The sequence below is a fragment of the Mus pahari genome, chromosome 13 (genome assembly GCF_900095145.1).
Source record: "Mus pahari chromosome 13, PAHARI_EIJ_v1.1, whole genome shotgun sequence".
NCBI classification, from domain to species: domain Eukaryota; kingdom Metazoa; phylum Chordata; class Mammalia; order Rodentia; family Muridae; genus Mus; species Mus pahari.
In genome coordinates this window covers 90,770,356-90,784,082 of record NC_034602.1, presented here as the reverse complement: position 1 = coordinate 90,784,082, position 13,727 = coordinate 90,770,356, and the positions used below count along the sequence as shown (strand labels likewise).

Below are 13,727 nucleotides of genomic sequence, written 5' to 3'. Positions count from 1 at the left end.
CCTCGCCCCCACCCTCCATCCAGGAGAGTTCAGGATCACGTGGGAAATGAATCCACCATCCAGGACAGCTCTCAAGAGTTTTGGCAGCTAGTATCTGAATCAAACAAACACTGAGGCAAATTTCACTGGAGATACAAGCCAAAACTATTTTACACTATATTCTTGTCTGGAAAGAAACATCGCTATTTATTTCTACAGTGGTTTTTCGATTTGTTCTGAAAAACTTTATTTTATCCCACTTACTACTAGGTTAGAAAGATTATTGGATAGCAACCACCCCTGTGTTAAATCCAAAGCCCTCAGATGGTGAAATAAAAATGATGATAGCAATGTGGTTGAAAGTCAGGGAGTCTGAGTCTCTCCCACAGAGAGAATTGCGAACCCCCATATCCTGCTAGCTGTACATTACTTCCATGTACCTCAAAACCTCAGCCTGTTCCCTATTCCTTTGAAAAGATCTGCTACCAAGAACACGCATCCTCCTCTGGGTGGTGAGATGTTATTTCTTTTACAGCTACGTTTTCATGGCTCTGCATTCCCCCATGTCTAAGGCGAAATCTCTGACAACTCCATAAAGGCTCTAGAGAGCAAATCCTGATGCGTTTTCTGGAGGGTAGGCACTCAGGAAAAATGAAAAGGTGGTTATGATTAAGTTCTCTTGGAAGGTGAAGTATTCCCAGAGAAGATGAACTAAGTACTGGGGAATTTAGAGGGAGATTGAGAATCCATAAGCCTCGGGTACCTTCCTATTTGCTTCCTAGTGATTCTGTATGTTTTGTGATGCCCACTTCAATACCAACATCACTTCTTGTCCTTAAGGGCTAATTTCGAGTTCTAATTAGAGTCAGGGAACGGACAGACGGAATCTGTCTGCCCATCCATCAGCAATCCCATATAGCTTTTAAATACCACTGCAAATGTCCCCAGATTCTAAACAGTTTCTCTTACTTAGTAGACCCAGCAAGACAAAACTTTACACTTATGAGTAAGCAAAGCTTTTACACCTTTTATATTTCAGGCACCTAGCCTGAGTTTCTCATTTCCTTTTTGAAGAAAGGGATGAACCAGTGATGTTTTGGAAGTTAAAAAGGAATAATCTGTAATATGGTGAGTAAAGGGACAAAAACAAACACATTAGGGAGAGACTTATTCAAATGAGTTGGAACAGATTACAGTGGAGCCAGGAGCTGTGTTACTAGCCCATACTAGAAAACCTAGCATCTCAAAGGCATTCCACCTAATAATCTCTCTTTAAGGACTTACACAAGAAATGCAACTAAAGTTATCTTTAATGAGAATATACTGCCTGCTTCTCCTTTAAAGTAGGTGGATATCTCCTCAAAATATTACTCCTTCAAGAAGTCTAGACCCGTCTGTGTGTCTTAAAATCCACCAAAGATTATCGCTTTCCGGTACAATAGTAACACAATATATACTGAAATCTACCTCCACGCGCCAGTTGTCTAGGCAACTCTGAGACTATCTAAAACATCAGCAGATGAAAGGAGAAGGTAGACAGCGAGAGAAGAGACTACCAATTGCATTTGTTTTGTAAATCAGAAACACAAGATGCCTGCTTGTGTTTTACACGCGAGCGAGTGCGCGCAAGCGCGAACACACACACACAGAGAGAGAGAGAGAGAGAGAGAGAGAGAGAGAGAGAGAGAGAGAGAACCAGCATGGGTCCCAGCATCGCTCCTGGCTCACAGCAGCTTCCTCCCTGTCCCTACAGCCTGAAGCTGCTACCCACCCACCCTCCTCTGGGTGGTTCCTCCCCCCAAGCCCCAGCTCCGCAGCAGCAGTCAAATCACCTACCCTGCCAGGGATGCGGGACCTACAAGGGATGGCTGGCGGCTGCTCCGATGTCCAGGCTCCTAGAACTGGCCTAAAGATGAGTTCCAGTCAACAGCGTGCTCTTTACTTCCCAGGGCGAGCGCGGAACCCCATTCGCCGGGCCTGCGTGCTGCTCTCAGAGGAAGCCCGGGCAGCCCCAGAGCCACAGCTGCGTGGAAAGTTGGGGGGACTCCCCCAGCCGTCGCTGTCTCGCTCTAGTTCTGTCCCCTCCGCAGCCTGGGCGGCCCCGCGGCCCGTGATTCCCTTCCGAGTCCCACTGGCTTTCTCTCACCCGGGCTGAATTGCCACATGCACTTGAGAAATCCTAGCAGTTGCGCAAAGAGTCAAGAAGTTAGAAAGAGTGATTGTGTGTGAATGTGTAAATATACAGTACAAGAGGCTGGAACAACTGAGTGGGGCCAGCCCGCAGACGCAGCCGGGTTTCGGATTTCAGTTGGCAGCTGGCGGCTTCAGAGGACCCAAGCAGCCCTGGTGGGGTGGTGGGAGCCCCGCCCTGTGAGCCAGCCTCACCTCCAGAGCAATGCTGGGCGGGCGCCCCATCAGACACCACAGCCTGGGCGCTCTGCAGTTGGCTGCATTCATTTCAGCCCAAATGCAGCATGAGGGCATACTGGTCACAGATCTGTGGCCATGGGTGAGAGACTGTAAGGAAGCCAAAGGCCACAGGCTTATGTTCCCTCACCAAGTCTCACGCTGGTTATATGCACTGCCACCATCTCTGTCAAATCTCATTTCTCCATCTTAAGCTTTATTCCTAAATACATATTTAGATGAGTGTGCTCTAGTCAGGCATTTCGAGAGATGTTAACTGTAATAAATGGTCTTGGCATGCCTTTAGAGTTCTCAGAATCATAACCTAAGATGCAGCACAGTGGCAAATATATTCCTGATATAGACTTCCCCACCCCCACCCACGGAGAGCTTACTGTTCTAGGTGCCACGGAGAGCTTACTGTTCTAGGTGTTTGGCGCTCTCAGGCTTACTAAAGCCTGGTGTTATAGATTTTGTCCTTGGGGATGTCCAGGCACATGCTCAGGCTGACCAGCACACAAGTCCGGATGGGCATGGAGAGGTATTCTGCTTGTGTTGCCTTCAGGTTTCCGGGGGAGGGGGGGGGCAATGAGTCTGCTCCACCCCAGGCCGAGGTCCCACTAGAAAATTGATTTTCCTGGCAGGAGACAAGGAGACACCTCAGCCCTTTAATAAACGAAATTAAGTTCTGTGGGGGGAAATAAGCTCTTTTGCCTTTTCCTTTAAAACGTGTGTGGAACCCCTAGCCAGAAGCCATGCGGCCTGTGTTTCTAATTGGTGGGATAGATGACCTTCGTCAGCTCACAAGGCCTCGCATGTTGTAATGGTGGACTATTACACTGTCAAGTGACAGCCCGTGGGCAGTTTTAAATGAGGGTTGCAAAACAATGAGATTAACCAAAATGAAATCTGCACACATTCCAAGCCCTAAGAGCCCCCTGGAAGACAAGTGTCAGTAGGTATGATTCAAGACTGTGACATTTCAAAACGGCAAGACTGCTATTATGTTGGGAGCCGACTTTCTGGTTATAACAAATGTTACCACAGCAATTCAGACCCAAGGTGGCACAAATTAAACTCGGGGAGGCTGCCGGGCAGATCCCAGGCTGAGAAATTAAGATACATCCCTTCTTTGTGTCCAAGGCCTTTGGCCTTCACACCTCTGTCTCCATCTTTTTCACTTGACACCATCTCACCAGCCAGTGTGATGTACGGCTAGAGAGAACACAGAAAGAGAAAGGGGAGGGTTGTCATGGAGACAGCAGATGAGGTGAAGGGAGAGTTCCATCCACTATCACAGACCACAGACCCTTCTGCAGAGAGAAGGGCCAAAGTGGAGCCTCTTTGGACTTAGATAGAAATCTGCCACTAGGGGATGTAACACTTGGTGCTCACTGGATTCTGACTGCACCACTCTCCCGCTGAGGGTTAAGTATGTTTGGCACACAGCTTTCCTATGCCCAGTAACAACTTTAAAGAAGAGATAAATCCTGGAACCAGCGGGCAGACCTTTGATTCTCACCAGAGGTGGTGGCTTCTGGGAAATGATGTCTCTCCTTCAGCTCCAGGGTGTCTACAGAGGCTGTGGCCAAAGGGTCGTTGGAAGTTAATGTGTCAAGTCAACTTGAATTCTGAGTGTGAAGCACAACTTTGCAAACCCTGGAACGAATTCAGAGGCACAAACTAACTTTAGGGATCCAGAGCCCTAGGCACCTACTGCAGTGTCTGGGAAAAGAAAGCAAGGTATGGAAGGCAGGTAGGCCTTGAGGGGTGCAGTCCATCCGTGGAGGACATGGAACACCTTCAGGACCAGAAGTTCTCCAGAGTCTAGAAAACAATTAAGAAGAAGACAAAGGAAAGAAGCTAAGGGCCTCCATCTGAACAACTTGTCTGGATGTCAAGGACAGAAACGTCACCGGAACAGAAAGGCCCCTGCACACTGCTCCTGTCAGGCCAGGCCAGGCTGCACTAGGGAAGGGGGACAGGATAGACATTTGTAAACTGTGGTCCAGTGTTTCCACGTGTGACTTGTCACTATTAAACAAGTACAGAATAAAAATGTATTTTAGTGGGATTTCCTCATTTAAAATAAAAATGCCTTCTCATTAGATTCCTTACCAGATTCCTTGAAACCCTTAGCATAGAGTTAGTCATTGTCCTGCCACCCAATTGTTCATTACTATCAGAGACTAGGCTCTTTAATTATGTTTTCATTGGGGGAAAATATAAATTCCTAAGAGGGCAAAACACACAGTAACAAAACAGAACAGTCAAGACTTGCCAAACTCCTTGCATTTCCTACTGGCTCTCGCCAACAGAGCAGAATTTGTGTGGGTGCAGCATGCACCAAGACTGAGGCCCGGCTTTAAAGTGGGGTCTTTCTCAGAGCCTGCTTCTGCTTTTGTTTGTTGGTTGCTTCTTTTCTTTTTTTTTATTTCCCATAGGAAGTTCCATCTAACACAGTCCAGTCTCAGCCAAGCACACTAGTGTATAACTGACAATGTGACTTCCCCGTGGGGAGGGGACAGGGAAGGTTTTTATTGTGGATAGGAGAGGAAACAGCCAGAGGCAACTGGAAGACTCGGGAACAGAGAAAAGCAGCAGATGGGACCTGGGCATCAGACTGGACATGGGCATCAGACTGGACCTGGGCAGAGTTAAGTGTGAGTGAGTGAGAGAGGGGAGGACAGCAGGGGAGGGAGAAGGTAGTGAGAGAGACTGGAGCAGAGCACAGGAACTCAAGGGAGGGGGGGAGGGGAGGGAGTAGGGGGGGAGGGAGGGGAGGGGAGAGGAGAGAGCCAGGGAGGGAGAAGGTAGTGAGAGACACAGGAGCAGAGCACAGGGGGCACAAAGGAGGGGGAGAGGGAGGGAGGAGGGGGAGAGACAGCAAGAGAGAATAGCAGGGTTATAAGGAGAGGGAGTGGCTGCCAGGGAGGAAGCCTGGGAGCTGGAGGGAGTTTAGGGTATGTGGCAGGTAAGAAGGGCTAGGATGCCAGAGTGGACTTTGAAATGTCTAACAGGTCCTTGGGATGCCAAGGGACCCTGGGAGCCGGCCTGAGCTTTGATATGCTAATAGTCACTACAGGGAGCCATCTGTTCCTTCTGTTAGTGCTGAGGAAAATGACTTCTTTTGGTAGAGGGAAACTCAGGCTTCACAAGGTCCTCAGGAAGGCTGGCTTTTATCGAAGGGCCTAAAATCCACCCACAGTCAGTCCAGGTTACACTCACTTCTGGATGTGCAAACTGCCTCTTGGCGTTTGGAAAACTGGAGTTACCCTTGGACCTAACAGTAGAAAGACACTGAAGGAGGTTGTGCTCACACCCTCTGTCAGACGACATTGGGTGACATGAGTCGGGGAAACGGGGGTACCACTGCCTCAGTGGGCAGAATCAATCCAACTATATCTCTGGTAGAAATATTTTAATGAAGACAAGAAGCAAAAAGAGCACAGGAGGAGTATCTTCCACAGAATCCTTCCTGCTCAGCTACTCCATCTAGGATCAGCTATCAGTCAAGTCTTCTATCAATCACGCCCAACATCAGTCGGATTGGATATCAACCACAATGAATATCAACTAGATTGGATATCATTCATATTGAATATCAGTCTGATCGGCTATAGCCAATGACTTAAAGAAAACAGTTCATTATCATTTGGAACCCGAAAGTGGCCCAGTGTCAGCCATTGGCACACACTGACATAACTCTGATGTCAGAACAAGTCATATTCTACCCTCCCATACCACCAGAGTAAGCAGGACAAGAAATCCACAATGAAATATATATCTACACTTAATCTAATTAAAAGTTAGTTCAATCATTGGAATTTAGAAGATATGGAGCTTCAGAAAAGAAAGAATAAAAGACGCCCGTGACTTCCACATTTACATGCAAATGTTGTTTGTGTGTTGTATTGTCTAATTTTTTAAAACTCTGTAGTATATGCCTAGTTTGTACAGTGCTCTGGGTGATGTTGTAAACCAAGAAGGGTCTTTTTTGCCTCTGTTCCAATGTTATTCTGTTTAGAGGGAGAGTGGTTAGTGGAGGTGAGAGACCCCAACATTATTCCCAGGTCCCAGTTTCAGTTAAGGACTAGAGAGATGGCTCAGCAGTTAAGAGCACTGACTGCTCTTTCAGAGGTCCTGAGTTCAATTCCCAGTAACCACATGGTGGCTCACAACCCTCAGTAACGGGATTCGATGCCCTCTTCTGGTGTGTCTGAAGACAGCTTCAGTGTACACATATATACAGAATAAATAAATAATAAATTAAAACTGTTGTCTTTGATGCTTCTTAATCCTAGATTCAGAACTGGAAAGATGGCTCGGCAGTTAGGAACACTTGCTGCTCTTCCAGAGGAAGGGAGTCTGCCCTGCAGTGGCCACACCAAGCAGCTCACTACCACCTGTGATTCCAGCTCTGGGGCATCCAAAGCCTGGGATGTCTCCAAAACACACACTCATGTGTCATACATGTACATATGGTGTAATAATAACACTCATGTAACAAATAAATAAACCTAATTTCAGAAAGTCACCAGATTCTATTAAAGAAAGCATCCCCCCCTCCCATCCGGATCAGCGTGTGCCTTTTCGTGGGTTTCCCTGACAATTCTGCTTTACAGCTGTGGCTTGGTTCTAAATAACTCATTATTCTAGAGTTTCTCTGTATTTATCCAATCACAAAGTCTCGAAAACAGACTTTATTCCTATCTTAGCTTTACATAGTCTCTACTCTGCACTTAACCCATAAACAAAGGAATGTGTAAATAGACATGCACACTTGCATGCACACACACACACACACAGAGAGAGAGAGAGAGAGAGAGAGAGAGAGAGAGAGAGAGAGAGAGAGAGAGGCACAAACAGAAATGCATGCACACACATATACATAATGACCCCCATTCTAGTCTTTAAGCAGCCACCCCTGGATTATCCTTTCTGTGTTTTTCTTTTTAAAACAAGCTAATTAACTTGATTGAATTTATTTTTCGTTTCACTGCAAGGTGTTAATTTTAAGATCTGAAATGTAATACTCAGTTTTTAGGAGCTATTTTTTCAAGTTCCTGGATTATCTAAACACACCCACATACATAAGTACACACACCATATACACATACATACACACCCATAAAGTCAAACAGTATCCCAGACATGTGTCTTTCCTTTGATGGGCTCGGCGGTGAATTCAAAACCAAGGGCTTTCAGCAACGTTGTTTCACTTGAGCATATTCTAATCCCTGAAATCTCTCCAGGCAACCCTCAGTCTGCCTCTGTCTATCATATTTTAAGTTTCGTAAACAATGAATATGCTTTCAGCTTCCAGTTTTTGTTTCTTGTCCCTTTGAATTTTCTGCTTTATCCATCAGATAATCTGAAAATTAGTGAGAAGAATGAACCTTAGCTCACAGTGGACTCATGGAGTCGAGACAGAAGTGCAGGCTCTGCATGCTAAGGACTCAGATGCTGGTCAGACTGATGGAATACTTGACCCATTGTTGGTTCCTGGGACTCCGCTATGAATGAGACGGGGTCAAAGTCATTGCTTTCAGTCGTATAAACCTAACCAAATTGTCAAGGGGCAACTTGACTGATTGTTATAAACTACAGACATAACTATCAATTAAACAAAGTGCTTTTTAATGGGAGCTAAATAAAAATTGTAAATGGACCAGTGTAGCACATTCAAGTACGTAAGTAAAGGAAATCATAAAATGATGGCAACATCCCTTGGAATTGTAAAAGTGCCTTCCCATAATGAAGATTTTTTTTTTCTTGTAGCAAACCTGTGGAAAAGACTATGATTATTTACATTTGCAAAAGAAAGGACAACGCATTGTATTGTTCTTTCTTGTGCAAGCTGATAAAGGTCGAGATAACTCTTAGGCTAAGGCTCTTCAAGGCCAGTTCTAGATTGTTTTTTACTAATGTGACAGGAGCAATGTCTTCTTATGTGAAGGACAGCAGAATATCCCTTTCCTATATCACTTGAGTTACCCAAGTACTTAACAACTGTTACTCTCTTATGAAGAGGAATATATTGTACACATCCAGACCAAGTTTAAATCTTATTAAAGGTATCATTGTGAATGTCCTATCCTATCCAAACTCCTATTCAAGTTTTGCACAAATAGCAAAAGTGACTGCTTTCCATTTCCTGTTAGCGGGGCTAATGAACAATGAGTTGGTCAAAGACCAGCTAGAAATATCAGTAAGTGGAACAGTAGTGGTTTGGATAATTCAGGAACTTGAAAAATTAGCCCTTAAAAACTGATTATTACATTTCAACTCTTAAAAACTAACTCCTTGCAGTGAAACTAAAATAATAATATAATAATAAATCAAATTAATAAGCTTGTTTAAAAAAGAAAAACACAGAAAAGATGATCCAAGAATGGCTGTTTAAAGACTGGAACAGAGGTCATTATTTCCTCAATATTGGAAAAACCACTGTAATAAATATTCTGGAAAGTCAATAAAAAATAATATAAATGTTAGTACATTTTTGAAATTGACTCCTAGATTTCCCAGGAGTATTTCAACAAGACAACAAAGGAGGAGGCTCAAGATATAGGCTATTGAGTCAACAACAAAGAAAGAACCACGGGGCTCTTGCTTTTTTTCCAAAGCTTATGGTTGAAAATACTTATCTTGCAGAATGGAAAGGCTAAGCTGAGGAGTGCATTGATAACCGGGATTCACACTGAGGGGACAGATGGGAGAGGTTCTAAACACTGAGCAGTCTGCCTTACAGATCCTCAAAGATAGGCTGTTGTCTTTGTGTGTTCACTTCGAGGAGACACTGAGAAAAGAGGCACACAGTTGGCAGTAATGGAGAATAGTCCACAGGGATGGAAACCCAGGCCCCATGACTTCAGCTGAGGCACTGATGAACAGTCAAGAAGGACACTTTCGATGTAACTGAGATGATGTCACCCCAGTGTTCTCTGGCAGCAACTTTGTGGGAAAAAATTCCCAAGTTTATGAAGAAAGCGATACCAAAACCAAACAGAGAAAGCAGCAAAATAACTTAAGCTAGGTCTGTAGCAAGCCTCTCCTTACCTAGGGTGGTACTGAGCGTCCACTGTAACAACATCAGTAGAAAAATGGGATCCAGTGGTCTCTTAAGGTTTCCTATGGGGTGAAATAAATGCACCAGCTTGGAGAATGAACAGCAGAACTAAAATTTGTGTTGGGAAAATACCGACAGCTTCCAAAGCCAAGGGATGAGATTCTAAAAGCCCTAAGAAGGATAGGCAAGGGGTTGTGATTCCCATTGATACTATTGGTTATCCAGAGCCATGCCTAAAGTCTGGTATTTAAGCCTTCAAACATCTTTAACTAATGTAAACTGTCTACACCCCTGACTAAATTTCTAACTGTTGTAAATACTCGATTATCAGGTCTTCCACAGGAACTGAGAATTTGGAGGGCAGGGGCATAGTTAAGGCCAGTGCCATCAGTTTCAAAAATATAAAAAAAGGATACTGAAAGAAGAGGAAAATTCAAGAAGTAGCTAGTAGTTATGGACATGACCGAGTCACTCTATACAGTCAAAAGTCAGGCGTCACCTCTGAACTCCAAGACTGTCTGCAGTGTGAAGTCAATCCTGGTGCCATCTGTCCCTTGGCAAAATTTACATTCAGTCACTAAAATGGACAATGTAAAGGTTTAACATAAAACTTTCCTTGTTTCTCTAAGGTAATGCACAGATGACCAGTAAGGCAAATACTTGATCTTGGCTACCCTCTGGGCACTGAAGTCCCAGGAATCATCTTCACGGGCTAACAGAAGGCTCACTTTACACGGCATAAATTTAGGCCCTCCTTTAATATAAGTATAAAGATATTTTGTCATGTTCTACATTTGTTTCATTTGTTCTTTAAACTTCAATGCATAGATACCGGAGTGGAAACTTCTAGTTCTTTGGAAAGTTAGTTATATCAAATAATGTTTCGCTAGGGCACAGAGGTGAAAGGATGTTTTGCTAAACAAACACGTGAAAGACTGTTTTCCTGAAGCAGACACAGGGGAAAGGATGTTTGGATATAACAGACATGTGAAAGGACAACTGATGAAGGAGTATAAATATAACCCCACAGATAGTGGGAGATGAGCTCTGAGCCTCGGTTTGCTTTGCTCTGCCTCGCTAGTCTCTGCTAGATACACACATGGATTGGTTCATCTTACATAGCGTTGTTGAGCTCAGCTTGTGATAACTTGCCTGTTGAGAGAAACGTGCCCAGGAACTGCTCTTGAAGTGCCTGCGGCAGCTTGCTCTTTCTTTGGTCTTACCTTAGGCTGATTGCAAGCCTGGCAATTTCTTCAGGATTGACCTATACAGTTGCGTGGATGTTTGCTTGCTGAAAGGAATGGACTGTTAGTTGCTGAACTGTTTTTGGTGTTTGCTAGGGGGCTGAACTCCTGCCAAAGAAAATCAAGCTCGCCCCCAAAGAACTATTGCCGATCAGGTCCACGTCCCCCATAGCCTAGTAACTTTTCTCTTCCATTACCTATGCTGGGTGGTGGACTAGAGGAGAGGCTGAACCCTTATTAAAAGAAAGATGCAAAAACGTTATGCCTACAGCCACAATGACAATACATAATTAATTTAAAATGATCCCATTTGGGTTTTTGTAAGTATACATTATAAAGAAATCATAATTCTGAACTTTATACCACTAGGAAAACACTAAGAGTTTATAAATCATGAGAGAGATTTAATGACTATATTAAAATTTTCACAATCAGTTTGTAAACATTAAAATATTATTTCTGGGACAACAGGTCCTATTTATGGGTCCTATTACAATAGGAAACACAACATAGCAACCAACCATTGCCAAATCTCCAGCTATGCTATGAAACTGATTTTGAAATTCTAAAATCGCGTACATTTAGGTTTATGTTTTCCATTTTTAAAACAAAAATAAAATGACAAAGTCTAGAGAAATATAAGTAGGCTTAAAGGTTAGCCAGAAGTTTCCTGTGGGGGTGGAGACATGGCTTGATGATGGAGAGAACTGGCTGCTCTTGCAGAGGACCTGGCTTTGGCTCTTGGTGATGAACCAACGTGATGGTTCATAACCCTCTGCAGTTCCAGTTCCAGGGGATCCTGTGTCATCCTCTTCTGGCCTTTAGTGCCACCAGGCATACAAGTGATGGACATACATGCATGCAAGCAAAACATCCATACACACAAAACAACAAGAAATTGATCTTAGAAACTGCAGGATCTCCTGCCTCCTTTTTTGCTTAGGATGAAATCTCCAAAAAAAAAGGTCACCTATATTTGGTTTTATAAATTAATCTTATAAGACAGAATTTTAATATTAATCTCCTTACCATGCACAAAATAACTTATTACTCCTTAATATGAATTTGTAAAAACAAACAAAACAACAAATGCTTACTTAAGAGATAAATTTTGCATGAATGAATCATATTGGTTTGGAAATTTTGCGACCACAATTTTATACAAGTATTTAAATGTAAGGAAAAGAAGATTATAGTAAATATGATTTCTAATTCTGTCAACAAATAGTTGACTTCAAAATTAACATGACTGTCTGTGTCCAATGCCTGTCCTCCTTCTCCCTCCCCTTACCCCAAGGTACTGTGAATAAACCCTGGGGCTTTGGATATATTTGGCAACTGCTTGTTCTAGCCACACAAGTCCCTCTGTAAATTACCAAATTTAGATTGTTTTGCTTAACAAACTCAATGGGCTGAAAATCCAAAGCTAGTCATATAAGTGTAATTGATTGAACTATATTGTGTCCATGTTGACTTTGTAATTCGTGGTTACAGTTCTAAAATACACAGTTGTAAATAACATGTATAGATAAACTCATTACCAGTAAAAATCTATTTTGCCCATGTATTTTATTGGGGCAATTATTAGTGCCTTTGCTCAGTCATGTTTTCATTTGCTATCTAACGGCTCCTCCACTGACAGCGGGCGCTTAAGTGTAAACTCAGTCTGAAAACACCAGCTTTGTGATGACTGCAGACATCTTGACCAACTTAAACAATAACTCGTTGCACTGCTAGTGAGGTTTCATAGTCAACCTATAGGTAGGCATTCCTTAGAACTTTGTGTGGTTTTTGAGTAGTCACGTGACTTTAAAATGAAATAGAATCACGTATTAAAACACTACAGTAAAAATGATTAATATATGATCTATATTTTGTGGTGTTTGATAACACTATTGGTCATCCCTGAGCTTAATGAAATAAAAGATTATTTACTGTTTGAAGAGATTCTGAGTATTTGGAATTTGGAGGAATAATATATACCCAGAGGCAGTCTTCCTTCAATTTCATTGTGTTCCAATGACTGTAGTATAGATAAATTGTATGTCTGCTGTATTTCTCATGGAGAGAGGACCACGATGTCAGACGTATTGATAAATCAGAGAAGCCCCCCCTGTCCTCTTTCAGTTACCATAAAGACACCCTGAGAAGGAGCTGCACATATGTACATAAACGCCTACATTTTCCCCTTCTTGTTTCCAGTGACAGCGGTCCTGACCTGAGGAGACAGGACAGAGGAAAGTGTCCCAGCAGCTCTGACAACTTAAGTATCAGGCTCTGATCTGACTCGGACTGTCACTCTATAGATGGAACCACAGAGGCAAGTTACTGTCTAATGCACCAAGTTTTTGAGTCCTTGCATTATTTATCAATCAGTAGAACACTAAAATAGAATGACTCAGCTGTAGAGGTACGTTTTAACCTTATTTTCACATAAGAATAGTTTTCTTTCCAGCACTTTGGAGGCTATAACAAGGTGGATATGGAGGTCAATCTATACTACACAGCAGTAGGCTATTTCCAAAAATTGAGGAAGGACTTTGGGGCTTTTGTCTTATAAGCCACCTTTTCTTTGAGCTGTCACTGTGCTTTGAAGGGAGAGGAATGCCAGCAGGGGCAGGAAACAGGACCTGTGATCCTAACTGCTTCTCCTCCAATACACACGATCAGCATATTCATTACAGAATTCACTGTGGGGCTGTCAGGGTCACAGCAATTTCTACAGTTAAAATACCATCTTACTAGGAATTCTCCAACAGGGGCACGAGAGAAATATGCATAAGGGTGTTCTTATAAAGAAGAAAACTCTTGAGCCTGTTTCAAAATAGCTTAATCATTATTGCTACCATTAATGGAACTCATTAAAATGGCTGCCATTAGTCTGTCTAGATGGCTCCACCATAATTCAATTTTAATTAACTCAATCATTATTTTTAACAATGCTAATAAACAAGCTATGCTACACCCTTATTCTAACCTTGACTCTTTCAGTACAGAAAGTAAGGGTTTGGACCTTTCTCTGCCTC

The 13,727-nt window shown here is 43.0% G+C and overlaps 1 protein-coding gene across 1 annotated transcript in view; it reads right to left on the bottom strand.

Annotated features, from left to right (window-relative positions):
• Arhgap24 (Rho GTPase activating protein 24) overlaps nt 1-2,285 on the bottom strand; it is a 397,141-nt gene extending 394,856 nt beyond the window's left edge. The window contains exon 1 of the mRNA XM_021210457.1: nt 1,816-2,285. The gene's annotated coding sequence lies outside the window, so the exon portion shown is untranslated. The remainder of the gene's footprint in view (nt 1-1,815) is intronic.
• Nucleotides 2,286-13,727: the final 11,442 nt, after the last annotated feature.